This window comes from Ictidomys tridecemlineatus, chromosome 13 (assembly GCF_052094955.1).
Source record: "Ictidomys tridecemlineatus isolate mIctTri1 chromosome 13, mIctTri1.hap1, whole genome shotgun sequence".
Classification (NCBI taxonomy): domain Eukaryota; kingdom Metazoa; phylum Chordata; class Mammalia; order Rodentia; family Sciuridae; genus Ictidomys; species Ictidomys tridecemlineatus.
Genome location: NC_135489.1, coordinates 72,520,233 through 72,536,282, shown reverse-complemented (window position 1 = coordinate 72,536,282; position 16,050 = coordinate 72,520,233). Strand labels below are relative to the sequence as shown.

The 16,050-nt window shown below is 43.0% G+C and overlaps 2 pseudogenes across 1 annotated transcript in view; both read right to left on the bottom strand.

Annotated features, from left to right (window-relative positions):
• The window catches only part of LOC101954973 (E3 ubiquitin-protein ligase RNF213-like), a 154,011-nt pseudogene that overhangs the window by 108,890 nt on the left and 29,071 nt on the right, over positions 1–16,050 (bottom strand). Inside the window, exons 6-7 of the transcript XR_013429434.1 lie at positions 11,417–11,543; positions 10,597–10,729 (exon numbers count right to left, since the gene is read on the bottom strand). The product of XR_013429434.1 is annotated as an E3 ubiquitin-protein ligase RNF213-like (transcript). The remainder of the gene's footprint in view (positions 1–10,596; positions 10,730–11,416; positions 11,544–16,050) is intronic.
• LOC144369686 (C2 domain-containing protein 2 pseudogene) lies at positions 142–12,796 on the bottom strand (annotated as a pseudogene).

The following is a 16,050-nucleotide window of genomic DNA, read 5'->3' as shown; positions in this document are numbered from 1 at the left end:
GGTGAAGGGGTGTTACCATGTTCTATGCCCTATCACTTATTGCTCACAACTTTCTGGGTCAGGTTCCCACTCTAGTCTAGTAAGTGCAGCAGACAGAAAGGAAATCTGCATATAAGCTGTTCCACTGGCATTCTGAGCTGCAGACGTGGCAGAGGAAGACTTAAGAACCATATCAGCATTTATGTTATATCCACTGGAAAGTAGGCTCAAAGTAACCATGGGAAAATGTTCAGTATAATATGCACAGGACATACTTAGTGTTTGCATAACTGTTCAAGTTCTATGGCTAAGGGCAAAGGCAAATGCCTTTCTATATTTGTCAAAGCATTTCAACTGCTATCGTAATTTCTTTATCAAAATTCCTGCCTGTTGGGGCTGGGGTTATGGCTCAGTAGTAGATCACTTGCCTAAGGCAGGTGAGGCCCTGTAGATCCTCAGCACTACATACAAACAACAAACAAATAAATAAAGTTAAATTCTTAAAAAAAAAGAATCCAGTCTGTTCTCAGGGCCAGGTGTACTTTTTACTCCTGAGAAATGAATTAGGAGAGGTGAGCATCCACTCTGTTCATAGTGACCGCCCAGAGGGGCACACTTCCCCATGACACGGTCCAGGCATGGGCCCCAAACATGTGCTGCTAGAGAGCTGTGTGGGTAAAATTGAATCCTCAGCTTCCCTCCCAGGCACTGCTGAGCATGGTATTTCTCTTGCAAGGAACTCTTCTCCTAACTGTTACCTCAATGCTAGGTGGGGGCTGCAGGTTCCACTGAGATTCTGGTGGCAAATTGGGCTTTGTCAGTTCTCTTTGGAGGAAGCCTCCAGCTGGAGACTTAGATTGTTCTTTCCCTTTCAAAAACTAGATTGTTGGGGAAAACCATGCTGGAAGAGGGCCATATGGTAGTGGCCAGAATGCCTGCTCTGTCCGGGTGAGGGTGCTGTCTTAGGTGCCTGTACTCCAGCTGCAAAGAAGGAGGCAGGTAGGGCTCCACAGGGCCCTATTCATGGCATTCATGCTGCTCTCCTCCTAGTGCCTGGAAAGTAAGTAGCTTCTTGTTCAGCAGCTAAGTGAGGGTCGCCCCCTTCTTCCAGGTGCCCTCATGTTGCTATAGAAACATGAGGTCACTGTGTGACTGGCTCATGCCGGGATATTTCTGCTGGTGCCACTGGAGGAAAAACAGCCTGGCATCCCACCTTAAAATTCCTCCTTTAGGATTCTTGGTAGTGCATAGCTCTGAGATGCTCAGGGAGCTCTCAGACAGCTCGTCCCATCAATCAAGTGGTGGTGGGCCACCTCATGTTGCTGCCAGGGGATTCTTTTCCAAGTCCTAGGGGTTCAGTACCTTCTCCTGGGGCTCCAGGGAAGCTGGGAACTGGATTGGCTTGTCTTCCACCAGTGAATAGAGGCCACAGCTGCATCTGGGGTCCAGATGTGCATCCTGGTGGATTCTGTCCACAGAGGATGCATAGTCCTACATCAGGGCAGTGTTGAGGACCTGAGAGAGTGAGGTCTTGGAGATCCTTGAAATGATGATAGTGTTGTTCTTCCATGATGACTTGAGTTTCAGCTTTGAAGAGTCAATGAGTTGCAGAATGGCAACTTCAGTGACCTGACCAAAGCCATTCAACACCAGCAGTTCCATATCTGAAAAAGAGAACATCTTCCTGACAAGTGCACCATGGCATGAAATGGTCTAGATAAAGATGTCCTTCTTAATGACTTTCACCTTGTTGGGTGTCTTCAGGGGAGACTCAGAGCTCAGCTGGGACACCCTCCCCACATCACAGTAAGGCTTCATCTTCACTGAAGTGATAGTAGTGACCACAATCCCACGTGGCATCACTATGCAATCCTTTCCTATCTTGGCAGCAGCAACAGGGGAAGGGATTTGCCAGGATTTCAGTTCACTAGGTTCTATGTAAGAAAACTCTGCAGTGACAGAGCGCAGTGTTGATCTGCTGAGCATGGGCCCACTGATCAGAAAGATCTACAGCCTGGATGGCTGCTTCTAGAACAGGTTGAGAGCACAGTGATCAAGGCCAACAGACCTTCTGAGGACTGCCAGTCCTCTGTAATCTGCAGGTGTAAATCCTTGGACTTTATATTCTGCTTAAAGGTGAACTTTTCCTACCAAATGAGGTGAGTAGTATTCTTGGCTAGGGTGCTGGTAAACTTCTCAACAGGATCATTCAGCTGGGCAATACACACAGGGTTAACGCTGCCCAAATACCAGGATCATTTAGCAGTGAGGTGCAGATGTTCTTCATCTGTGTTTTTAGTTCATGAGGTTTAGGAGGACAGGATTCTTGAGCAGTAGATGAAGTGCACTGTAGATCTGAGCTTACTTTATGTCTGTGGGCTTGGTGCTCAGAACCATGACAGAAAGGCAGAACCCACAAAGTAGTTCAAAATATCCTTGAGGGTTTTAGATACTACGTTTGTCTCACCCACCTGGCCCTCCCTTGGTGCTTTGGGCTGGATTTTAATTGTCACTTCTGGCATATGGATGCAGGACCACCTAATCTGGATGTCTTCTTCTTCTTCTTTCATGTGTAGCTCCAGCTGTAGATGAACCAGGGAGAGCTGTATGTTATACAGCTGATGTACTGAGCCGACCACTCAGGGCACTGTGCTCTGAACTGAAGTGTCTTTCCCACCACATGATAGGCCACCACCTTCTCCTGGGCTGACTGGACCACGTTGGAGACTTCTCCAACTGCCAGATCCTAGAGCTTCAACCACGGGTCCTGCTAGAAGAAGACCTGCGGGGGGCCCTCCCTTTCCTTTTGGCCTCATGGTTCAGGGCAATCATCTAGGTTACCTGCCCCTGGTACCTTCAGCTATTCAGTATCAGGATCAAAGAAAGCAGTGAGTAGGACTCCCAGCACTAATCTTCTTCAGGCTCTGCCCACTGCTGGAGGTGGGGAATGGATATCCAGAATATATATAGAATGCAAAAAATTTAACACAATAAAATCAAACATCCCAATCAATAAATGGGCAAATTAACTGAACAGACACTTCTTAAAAGAAGCACAAATGGACAATAATTATGTGAAAAAAAAAAGTTCAACATATTTAACCATCGGGGGAATGCAATTCAACACTACATTGAGATTCCATCTCACCCAGTCAGATGACAATCAAGAATGCAAAAGAAGAAATGAATGCTGGTGAAGATATGGGAGGAAATGGAACACTCACACACTACTAGTGAGAACTGAAATTAGTACAGCCCTATGGAAATCCGGATAAAGGTTCTCAGGATATTAAATATAATACTACTTATGATACAGCTATGGCATTTTTTGAAAGGATTAAAGTCAGCATACTACCCTATAGTTTATTGTTTCTTATAAAGTACAGCACAATTGACAAGTTTTGGAATCAGACCAGGTGTGTCTGTCAATGGACGAATGAATAAAGAAAATGTGATACACACACATACACACACACACACACACACACACACACACACACACAGAGTGGAGTATTATCCAGCCATAAAGAACAATAAAATCATGTCACTCATAGAAAAATAAATGGAATGGAGATCATAATATTAAGTACAATAATCCAGACACAGAAAGACAAGTATTCCACAATTTCCCTCATATGTGAATTCTAGGGATGAAAAAAGATATGCAAGTAGCAGGGAGACTTATTAGAGAAGATGATGGAGAATGGGGAAAATAGAGGGTCATGGGCATGGTTATCACTCTTGATACATTCAGAATTGGAAGTGCAGTCCCAGCTCCCACACTTTGAGAGCCCCTCCTGCTGAATTATGTACCTGGTATTATATCTAGACTACAAAGCTTTTTCAGCTCATTATGAACATTGGTGCCGAAGAGTATTAGTCAAATTCCCACCACTATAATAAATACCTGACACAACTAACCAATAAAGAGAAAAGGTGTATTCTGGCTCACAGTTTTGGAATCCATGATTAATCAGACCTATTTTTTTTTTGTCTCTGGTATTAGACAACATATTGCAGAAGGAGGGCATGGCCAAGCAAAACTACTAGTCTCAAAGCCAGGAAGAAAAGAGAGAGAGGCAGTGAATGGGGTCTTAAAATCCCCTGATAACATGAAGACTTCCCACTAGCTGCAATATCTAACAGATGTTACATCAGCTCCCAAGAGCACCACCCTGGGAACCAAGCCTTTACCTCATGGGCCTTTGTAAGACATTGCAGATCCCAACTCTAATATATCCAAAGTACAACACTACCTCATAGTGTATAATGACAGCACACTATTTTGGGATAATGCTGTTGCTGTGTTTACCCTCTGGTTAGCAATGTTTAGGGGTCTTAAAGGATGTAAAATTAGTAGATCTAGTCTGGATATGTGAACTTTGTGCCAAACTAGTTTGCTTTTTTGTTTTTGGTCTCTTTTATACAGTCCCATTTTCATATAAGCTTCAGTTCCTATATCTTTATCTGGCAACATCTACCCTAAGATTTAATGAGCAATTCCATTTGTTTTTATGAGCATCAGGAAAAATAGGAAAAACAAAGCCATTAAAAATTCAGGGAAATAATGTCTTTTAAAAGTATTTCAAGAATTAAAATCATTGCAGTCTCTACCTTTTTCCTTAAATGAGGTATGGCACATAAAAATTACATAGTGGTTGCTTAAATCAATTTTATGATGTATCCAGAAATTCACATTTCTGCACTCACAGCTCATCCAATAATCCAAAATATCAAATACTTTCTTTTCTGAATTATTCAGCTTTCTGTTACTGTGATAAAATACCTGAGAAAAACAGAGGAGGGAAGATTTGGGCTAATGAATTCAGAAGTTTTCATCCATAATCACAGGGCTCCATTGGTTCTGGGCCTCTGGAGAGGGAGAACATTAAGGCCAGAAAATATGGCAGAATAAAGCTGTTTACCTCATGGTCAGAAAACAGAGAGAGAGAAAGAGAGAAGCACCAGGGACAAAATAAATCTTCAGAGGCACACCCCAAATGACCCACTTCCAAGGGGGCTCAACTTCCTCAAGTCTCCACTACCTCCCAATAGTGCCACCAACTGGGGACCAAGCACCTACCACTAGAGTCTTTGGGGGACACTCCAGATGCAAACTATAATATTTTCCTAAAAGGAAATGCTAAAAGTAAGAGGTAGCTCTCACATAAATCCTTTAAAATTGCATGCCAAGTTCACATCTTAAAATCTGGTCCTGATCAAGCAAACTGCATGTCCCTAGGTTCCACAGTGAACCCCACATTTTGTAAAATATCAAGCAATGTATCAAAATTAAGTGGCATAATTGTAGAAATAGGCTTAAAATCTTAAACTCTTGGCACTTTTTCTTCTGACTATACTTATATTTTAAAAAAGTTAATTGTCATAAGGTACGGTGGCATTCATCTTTAAACCCAGCAGCTTGGGAAGCTGAGACAGGAGAATTGCAAGTTCAAAGCCTGCCTTAGCAACTTAGGGAAGTCCTAAGCATCTCAGTGAGAACCTGCCTCAAAACAAAACAAACAAACAAAAAAAATGAAAAGGGCTAGGGATGTGACTCAGTGGTTACGGGGGTTGGGTTCAATTTCTGGTACAAAAAAAACCATAATTTGTAAATGTATACCCAAATAGACAAAATACTAAGTTTGAATACTTTACAGCATAATGAGGGGACTATAGTTCAAAACAAATTATCATATATTTTATAAAATATACCAAACCCTACATTCTAGGGAGACCCTACACACCAGAAAGTAGAGGTTAGGGCTTCTTTTCATCAACCCTGATGTCCAGAAACTGTTGGAGATGCTAATCACCAAAAGAGCAGAACCAAAAATGTGAAAGGAAAACACTAAGAATGGATCCTCTTTCAAACCAAGGACAAATGCTGAAGTCACTGGGGGGCAAGAGAGACACCACTGCACACCCCTTCTGGAACGCAGAATGGAAACCAGGACAGTTTCCTGGTTCTCAGCATTTCTCTTACCAAAAGGCCTTGGTGGATTCTTTAGAGCATAAATGTAGCCAGCTGTTCTGGGGCCTGCCCTCTCTGCACAGTGAGTCCCTGGTGGATACTGCCTGGGTTTCTGAGAGGTCTTTCTCTGCACAATTTAAAGCTGTTACAATTAACAAAAGTTTCTGATTCTTCCCCAGTTCAATCTTAGGCTGAAGAATCTCCACAGCTTTCCCAGAACCAGCCCTTGCCCAACTATGTAGCGCAGTCTCAATTTTTTAACCCAAACACTGGCCCCACCTGTGTGTCAGGTCCAGAACCACACCTGCCTCACATCTTCTCTCCCAAACCTACCACCTTCTTCTCAACCCCAAAAGAGGACACAGAAAACAATTTGCTCTACATCCCAGGAGGAGGTATGGCCTCTGAGTCCAGCTGAAAATCAGCATGTGGAATGGCACTTGCAGAATCAACAGAAACAGAGGAAGGTTTTACTACCTTTGCACCAAAAATCTCTCCCTAATCCTCAAGTCTGCCTCCATCCTTCTTAGGGATTCTAACAGCACCAAGCTCCAGGAGCGAACAGGGAACACAGTCTAGGGAGGTTCATCACAGATGCAAAGCAGCATGGCCCTCCCTGCAGATTTCAAGCATCCCAGGACTTGACTCAGCCTCAGGGCAAATTCCCAAGGAAGAGTTCTGGGTGCCAGGCCAAAAATAAGCATGGCCCCTTCCTGGCTGCCCGGCCCTCAGAACTTGTTTGTGAAAGCAGCAAAGGTGTTCAGAACATGAGGTCCAGGTGCTCTGAAAGATTCCTCAAGGGCCCAGAGCAAGACCCAGAGAGGGACCCGGAAGATCTATCCTGAAATTCAAGAGGCACCTCAGTAAAAGTTCTGGAAAATGAAAAGAAAGATTCAGGAAGTGACTTGATGAGGCCAGGGAAGTGTGACTTAAAAAGTGACATATCTATGGGTTCAAACAAGAAACTTCTGGAAAAAAGCCTGCAAGATCATCTGAGCAGAAAGTTGATGTAGATCAATGAGGGTATAATCCCCACATATGTGTGTGGATCCTGTCTTGATGCCAAGTATGCTTTCCCAAAGTCCAACACCCACAGAAAAGAAGAAAAAAAAACCCCAGCAATCTAGCATACTCCAAGGATCATTAATCTCAGATGAACATCTCCCAGAATCTTTCCTTCCTTGATCTGGGAACTCTCTTGATGCTAGAAACAAATATTATGAGGTATTGAATGAGACACAGGTTGAGTCTACACCTTCAGGCCCTTGATCCAATGAATCATGACTTGGTGAGAGACCACCCTTGCCTCTTCCACAATCAGACTTTCTCTTGGTCCCCTGTGACTCCAGGTCCAACTCTATTGCTAAGGTTACCAGTTTCCCAGAAGGACTTCCTTGGAAAGGTCCAGGAGAGAAGGTGATTTAAAAATTGTCAGTTCCCACCCTGCAGAGTCCCCTCCCTGGTCCCTCACCTGCAGAGATGCACAAGTCCAGGACAGGAATCCCACTGAGGCCATGAGCCCTCAGTGGTCCCTCCAGCTGCATAGGAGGACCCTCTTCCTTTCTCAGCCTTACACTTAAGTTTCTCAGGCAGAAGCCAGCACAGCAAGATTATCACAGGATATGCAAGGGACAGCCTCAAGCCCAGTCCAGGCTTGATAGAGGCCAGGTATGAGCCATGGGAGGAGAGTGGAGTTGTGGCCTCAGGAGATCCCTGCTTTGGTATGGCAATGCTGGAAATCAAAGAACATTCCCAGTCCCAAGAAGACAGAGGTGGAGAAGGAGGAGCCTCCTGAGAGGGAAGTCCCTCCCCTCCCTGCCAGAGAAACATTAGATCCTTTAGAAGGCTATATTGAGAAAAGGAAGACTCACTTTCTGCAGTCACTACACTCTAATAAAAAAGGCAGAGGGCAGGAAGATTTCTTGCCACTGCCCAGATCCAGGGATCAGTGACAAGCAGACTGTGAATGGATAATGAGATGGTCAAAGCCCAGAACATCATGACAGTTATTCAATGGATCCTGGTGGACAAGATGGGGCATCAGCATGGAGGTGGTTCACCAGAGTTAAACTGACATGAAGTGGAACCCCAGACCCTTGTGGTAGGCAATCTTGTCACCAGACAGTTCCCTCCTACACAAATCAAAAGAGAATGATGAGTCATATGGCCTGTAGTAACCATGCCAGCCTCAAGGGCCACAGCCTTCCTAATAATAACAGATGCATCAGAAATAAGGAGAGCAATCAGGCCTTGCTGCTCAGGGAGCCCGTACCACCAGCTAGTCCCTGCCAGCTTAGGCCAAGAGGGCAGGCATCTCAGGTCACCTCCATCATTACCAACATGCTGTCTTCAAAAAGGTTTTATGTGATCAAACATACCATGTTTTTTTAGTTTACATGGTAAGAAAGAAAAGTTTTCTTTCTGGAAAAAAAAATCAATCCATACAGAGAATGACTATTTTGTCTCATGTACATTCTTTGTGTGCTAATGGCTCCTTCCTATTGATATGTCTACTGCTTTCTAATTCACTTTTTTTTCCTCATTAGAGGTAGTGGCTTCTGTCTGTGCCATGTTGAGTCATAGGGAAGGGGTCAACAGCCCTGCGTCCCCTTCTGGACAGAACTATTTGTGCGGTAACTGTCCAGTGGTTTGGCATGAGTTCAGAGTGAAATGTTTGAGAAAAATATTACATGTTTTAGTCAAGGAAGAAGGTAGAGTGGCATGGGGTCATCTTAAGTGGTGCCACAGACAAGAAGCCCATGCCCTCCCAGTACCAACCACCAGCTTAGAGGAAGGGGACAGCAGAGACTAAGTTGTTCACCCCATTCCACCCTAGGCCTCTCTCTGCCCTGGTTCCCAGACTACAGGCCTGGAGAAGCCCCTTTAACTCTGACACAAATGCAAAAGGAAGCAAATCCTTCAAGCAGAGATGATAGATTTCTGAAGGGTATATTAATAAGCCTGTTCAACACTGTCTCTTGAATTCCAGAAAAAATGAGTTGACAATTGGTGGAAAAGCCAAGACCAGGGCACTCAGATTATGACTTGAAGCCTAGTGACCTTTACACATACATATAGCTCTAGTTATGTTACCTAGAAGAAGCCGGGACTTAAAAGGGCCAAGGAGCCAGCCTGGGGTCACAAGAACAAGTCTCCTGGCTCTAGTCCTTGTTTGTCCCATAGATTTCCAGGGGAAAAGCAATCAGACAGGATATGTTCCCACAAGGTAAAGTGACCTGTTCAAAATTTTGGAGTTTCCTGGGTAGGGGAACAGGTCAGGACTGGTCCCTTCTGGGCCTTGCTCTGCTTCCAGTCCAGATTTCCTCTTCTCACAGCCTGTCCATTTGGGAAAGCAGAAAATTGCCAATGCAGAGAGATGAGAATCCATTTCTCCATAGTGCTCCATGATGTGCCCTACATATAGTGAGCAATGGGCACTGCTCCATGGGTCTCATTTATTCCCTGGTGGGCAGTCCTGCTCCAGGAGGCACCACTGAGCCAGAAAACATGGCATGAGTTCTATTTCCATGCCTATCAAGATACTCCCTGTACCTGGAACTGAGCAGCCCTCAGGGTGTGGGTACAATCACCACAGGCCTCTTCTGAGCCTTTCACTCTCCTTTCCAGAGTGAAAGCAAAAATGGTCCTGGGCCAGGCACTGCTGGGTCCTTATGGACCCAAGTGGCAAATTCTGGGTGGGAGAGAGTTGAAAAGGTACAGCAAGTCTCCTGAGTGAACAAGTGCCCCAGACAGCAAAGTCAAAGGACCAGTCAGAAGCAGGAGGGGGCAAGTTTCTGTCCCTTCTCTTGCCATCAGCCCTGTCCAGGGAGGAATTCTACATTGTTATCTCTTGGAAAAATTCCCCTTCATAGACCACAATGCTGTTGACAATGTCAAGCACTTTTACTTGTAAATAACTCCCACAGGAAGAAGTTCCTCCAAGTTTTCCCAGACACAGCAATTCTTTCTGTCCTTCTCACCATGTAAACAGTATGACACATCCAACTCCACACAGTTCCAATGGCTTCCCCCTGTGTTCTCTAAGGTTGGTCACATTCATAACCATTCTTGTAACACAATCAATTGTAATTATTTCCAGGGCCAATATGGATTGCTTTATATTCCAAACAGGTACAGGTAATTACTCAGAGGTCTGCTAGGGCGCCCCCTCCCTGGGCTGGGGTATCCTGATCAGATAGCCATCTCCTCATAAACACGTGGCCCATGCTTCTCACTCCCGTGGAACCACAGTTATGCAAACCATACAAGTGAATCTAATGTCCAGAAATCTATAAAATAATGTTGTGCCAGCAACAATGAATAGGGATTAGAAAATGCTAAGCTCTCTCTAGGGAACATGGCTGGTACAGCCCTGCAGTCTGATCATTTTTGTGCATTAGCTTTTCTCACCCTCATTCACTCTCATTATGTCTACAGCTCTTCCTTCCCCCCTTTGTCCAGTACTGGAAATTGCTGCCATCTGCACCCTCATGTTGTCACAATCTCTACCATTTGATGCCAACAACCATTTGACCAGACAGACATCCTCGGCTCAGGAATCCTACTGAAACTTTGCAAGCAAGCCCATCCCACTACCCTTCTATATTCTTGCCATAATCTGTTGCTAGGAACACTTTACATACCTATCTCCGACATGAAGAAAAACTTCATAAGGTACACAAATTTCTTTTGCATGCTGTGGTCCCTGGAGTGAAACTTTCCACATTCTAAGTCTATGACATAGGCAAGTCACTCAGTGTCTCCAAACATCACTTCCTAAAATGAGAATGAATGTTAATAATATTGTAATGAAGAGGAAATAAGTTAAAATATTAAAATACATAATTCCTACTAGATGATTTTTATATTAACAGTTTTAATTTTTATTTTACTAGTATTACCAACTTAACTGGATAACTTTTATATTATAATTGCTTTTATTTTTACTGCATGATTGCCAACACTTGTTAAATAAAGTACACACAATTGTGATATATTGTTTCCAGAATTAAGCAATTCACTTTCTAGCACAAAAGCTAAAGTTTAATAAACACTAGAGATTTACATTTCTGAGAAAAAAGGAATATTCTTTCAAGTAATATTTCAAATTGCTTTTTGAACATTATATTTACCATGTTTCTACTAATTTACTTTGGTGTTAAAGGACTGTTTTCTGTAACCCCAGTTACTACTGTTTTGACTGTGAACAAGCTGCACTCACAGAGTTCTTCAAAACTGACTTTGTTCTCTCCACACTGCATAGGCATACCTGCTTCAGCCCTTGGGTGAAATCTAGGGACCCCAAGGCTTAACTGTTTATGTTCAGATAAGGAAAAATCCACTGGTTCTCTCCAGGGGCAGAATGAGGTCTGGTTGCATTAATTACTCTGCCAGTCCATGGTTCATAGTCAAAACAGGACACTGCATTGAAACACAGAGTTTCTTAGGATCAGCCAGACTTACTGGAATCCTGCAGAGCCAGTCCAGCAAACCGCATATAGACTTCTCCCTTCGCATTTGGTACATCTACCTCTTTTGACAGACAGGCCTGGTGATCTTGTCCCTGACCACATCAAGTCCAGCATCTACCCTGGAGTAAAAGAGCAAGAAAATATCACTTGATGGGTGCTTCTCTTCCCTGTGCCCACAAGGATTCTATCTGAACTAGACATGTGTTCAGAGGGGACTCCTTCATGGGCATTCCCTGGGGTTTCCTGGGCCTCGCTCTTGTAATTCCTCTTGCTGGTCCTCACAGTTTTCCACCTGGACCACCTCATCAAGTAGTACCCTTGCTGTCACCCTCTCTTTCCCCGCCCCAGGGCTCTCAAGCTGTGGTCTAACTTTGGACCCTGTGGTGGAAAGCAGTTATTCCAAAGGCAGCCTCTTCTTGTTTCTGGGTTCTACAGCTCTCTACTCCCAGATGGCTCAAACATGGGCAGAAAATAGTGTCTGAGTTCTCCAAAATGCCAGAAGGAACCCAGGCTGGTTCTCACAGCTGGTACCTAGATGGGAATTGTTTGAAGAAAAACTGAGAAAACTTAATTTAGCAAAGCTTGCCTAAAGAAAGACAAAGAAAAAAGGTTCTAGCACAGGTTGTACTTGGGACCCAAGACGATTAACCCTACCACCTCTGCAGATTACACTCACCACCAGAGAAAAGGAAGTGCCATAACAGAAATCATCTGATTGGCTGCCGTCAGCATTTCTGCCAAGTTTGTTTTCCTCTGGACATAAATTTGTTTAAAGTTCCTAACATCTTGGAGTATTGTATGTCCAGATAACTACTGCCTATGTGCATGGCTAGGTTACTCAATATATTTACTTTAGACTAAATAAAGCCAAGAGAAAAAATTGTAGAGACCTACGATATGAGTATGTTCCAAACATTATCTATGACAAAATATTGTCAATCTAAAGATCATGACAACTAGACCATAGTGAAGCACCCTGTTCTGCATGATTAAGAACCTTGAGCTCACCAGGCTGGACCACTCCCACTTACTTCTCACATTTACTGTTTACAGAGTCTCCTTTAAAAAAAGACCCCAAAGCATGTCCATTCCTGAGATGGCCCACATTCTCTGTTCCTGGAAGTGTGTTGAGGGCCACAGCCGAGTTGGGATGATGCATGGCATTTTTGCCAGAAGTAGTGGTTGAGAGGGGACGCCAGCAAGCCATTAAGATGATGACTTTTGAGTTCTTGCGGAGTTCCCATTGAGTTCCGGTTGAGCTCTCACGGGGATTCCTGAAGAGTTCACGGTTGGTGATGTTCCGGTGGTGGGAGTTCTGGTTGTGTTCCAGGAGGAGCCGGGTGGGTGGCATTCGGGAGAGTTCCCGGGGCATGTGCTGGTGGAGTTTGGAAATAAAGTTTGTTCCTGCTTGAGTGGCTCGTGATTTGTGCCCAGCCAGACTTCGGCAGAAGTGTGTATTCCTTGCTTTCCCAAATAAATAATTTCTGTTTATGACTCTTCCTGACACATCCTGAAATTCTTTTCTCTGGTATAAACAAAGAACCTATCAGGGTTGGGTTGAGGTCCCCTTCTTCTGAAGGACCTCTTCAGACCCCTGTCAGGTAACAATTTAACAGCATCTCAGTACCACTGGTCACATCTGGCATTTGATGGTGATCAAGGACCATCATTTGCTGCAAAGTAGTGTTATCTAGACAGGTGTTCAACTTTGCATTCAGTCTGTCAGCACAAGTCCCAGTGATATAAAGACCCATTTGGGCAAAACCAGACTTGCCAACAAGTACTGAGGATGAAACAAGCCAGCTGTTAGCAATTCCCACAAACAAACCAGGCGCAGGAAAGATAGGAGAGAACTGATGGAGTCACAAGCCTAAAATGAGAAACTAGGAAGCAGCACAGAAAAAATTCCTGCTACAAGAATAAGTTTCCAGTCTCCCCTTTGTGGTTTCTCTACCCTCCCACCTTTTTGTGTGTGTTTTGTAATACTGGAGTGTGAGCTTATACTTGGAGGCATTTTATCTGTGAGAACCCTATGATGTTGTTCTAAGGAGGAGGGCAGACCCTCAGTAAGAATATCTTGTAATTCAATGACAAGCTGTTGGTGCTACCAACCTGTGGCCGTAGTAATTTAATCCTAAAACCATTTATGTATTGCTAATTTGAATTAAAAATCTATGTAAGGGCACATCTATAGACATGAGGTTTCAGACTTAATTTTTTTCTATCTCATGTGCTAACTGGAAGATTTGTCCTTGTTCACCTTTTCATTGGGTTTGTAGCCTTTTGAAACCTACAACTGTAGGCAGAATTTTGAGTTCTATATGTCCCTTTTATGGACCCAAGGACTTTTCTAGTTTCCCTCATGTGGCCACTTAAGGATTTATGGGGTTAAAAAACAACTCAAGATTAGCCATGGACACTCAGTTTAACTTTAAGAAGACTGACATTTCATTTCCACTGAATGTAGAACATTAATCTGGTATTTGATTTTGTTTTAGTAGAAAAATAAAATAGACATAATTGTTCATAGGTAAACTGAAATAACCATCTTAATATTTTAGGCCTCAGATAAACGACAACATACACAACAAAGCTCATTCTTTAACTTCTTGGGGAATTCTTTGTTCTTCTTATTGTACTATCTTGTCTAATATCTGCCTAAGGCACATAGTTTAAGCAATAAAACATTGCATTTTGCACAGAGAAAGCATGTGGAAATCACCATTCATTCCAGTCAGCATCACAGTTGCAGTAATATTGAGAATCAATGCAGTTCCCCTTCTAATCCACAAGTACACTTTTGAGTATCAGGCAGGGAAGCTTCCCAGTAAGTGTGTATTTCATTGGTTCTTCCAACCTACCTCATCACTGGGGTTCCATCTGAAAGACAAGTATACTAAAGGTGAGACCTACTTGGCCCCCACTGCCTGTCTCCTCATATCATTCCTTTACTCCCTTCTATGTAAAATATAGACTATTTTAGAAATGATCACATTTTTAACTCTGCAACAACATAGTTTTTAATGGACTTCTGAATGTTTAAAAAAAATTAATATTGAGACTTAAGTAACCTTGTTTTTTTTTCTTTTATTAGAATATAAGCAAAGAGTCTTTACTCATTCAGGCATGATACTTACAGATTTTACTTGAAGATTCCAATTATAGAATTTATTGGAAAATAGAATTCAAAATACAATTGTCACCAAAATAATCATCAGACTAATTTATACACTGAACCTAAAATCTGTTTGAGATCATAAAATGCCATGAAAAAGTTATTATTCAAAATATGATTTCTTTTCCTTTTTTTTATTAAAGTAACACTGATACTTCCTATTGTGTGTTAAAAATTCTTAGGAACACATGTTTGTGCCTTTTCTTCTACTAAATGGCTTGGCTCTTTATTTGGAAACTATGGAGATTAACCTCCTTCCTGCTGCAGGTGAATTTGGGCTCCTAACTATTCAACCAAACATATCTCAGTCCTCCAGCACTACCTACTCAGGGCCACCATAACTCAGCCATAGAGAAGGAGGCCACCTCAACTCTAAGGTCCTCACCTTGATGCTAAAGACACTGTGAATCCCCAGTCTAGGTGAGAGTGAGGGTGACTATAAAGTGGATAGCTTACAGGTAGGAAGAGGGACTTCCCCCTTCACAGAGAAGTAAGGCGAGAGGTAAAATGGAGGTGACATCAAATCAGTTAAAAAAAAAATGCTTGTCCTTTTCAGCATGTCCTTTCAAACCTATCAGCTGTCACCATTAGGCCACAACTGAGAATCTGGAATGGGACTCCTCTTCTCCCTAATACACAGCAGCACTACTCATGATGGCTCCCTGTTAAAGAAGCCCTCTGCTTCTGCTGACAACAACACCAGCTTACAAACACACCAACTTCATTCATCACCACGCAGCCCTGGACCAGTGGCTGAGGCATGTGCAAAGAATCAGTACCAACCACATTTTACCTTTTTTAAAATTTGCTGCAAACTTATCTCTAGGAAGCAGAAAATTTCAACACATATTTCATAGATTATTCCAAAATTCCATTTTAAAAACATAATTATTCAACATTTATTCTTTCATAAATTGAACAGCAAAGAAATTCTTACATATAAATGAACGGTTTTGTGTTTATATTGGAGTTTATAATTTCAATTATAAATTAAGAATTAATAGATGCTGGATTTCTGTTCGCAACTAAAATGCTCAGGGGTTACTCCAGGGAAACTGGGCTAACTGGGCTACGAGAAACAACCACACAAGAGACAGAAATACCTTTTTCTTTGAGGTTGCTGTGGTGGCTCCTCTGACCTTAAGGGTCTGCAGAAAGAGAGAGAGACTGAGAGAGAGTGGGAGCCCTCAAGTGCTGACCTCTTTTATTGAGAAGCTATTCAAATGAGGCAAGGGGTCAGGTTTCAGGGGGCTGCGTCTAGTTTCATGATGTCTGCTGTCAGCAGGTTGACTGACATTAGGTAGGCTAAACCAAGGGCACAGTAAGATAAAGGGACACACAAAAGGTGTTTCCATGGAACATTCTATCCCAAACAGGGCAAGGAGTGATATTACAAAGGGACAGGCGAGCATAGCTCCACCCATGGGCTACAGCAAGACACACCCATGCAG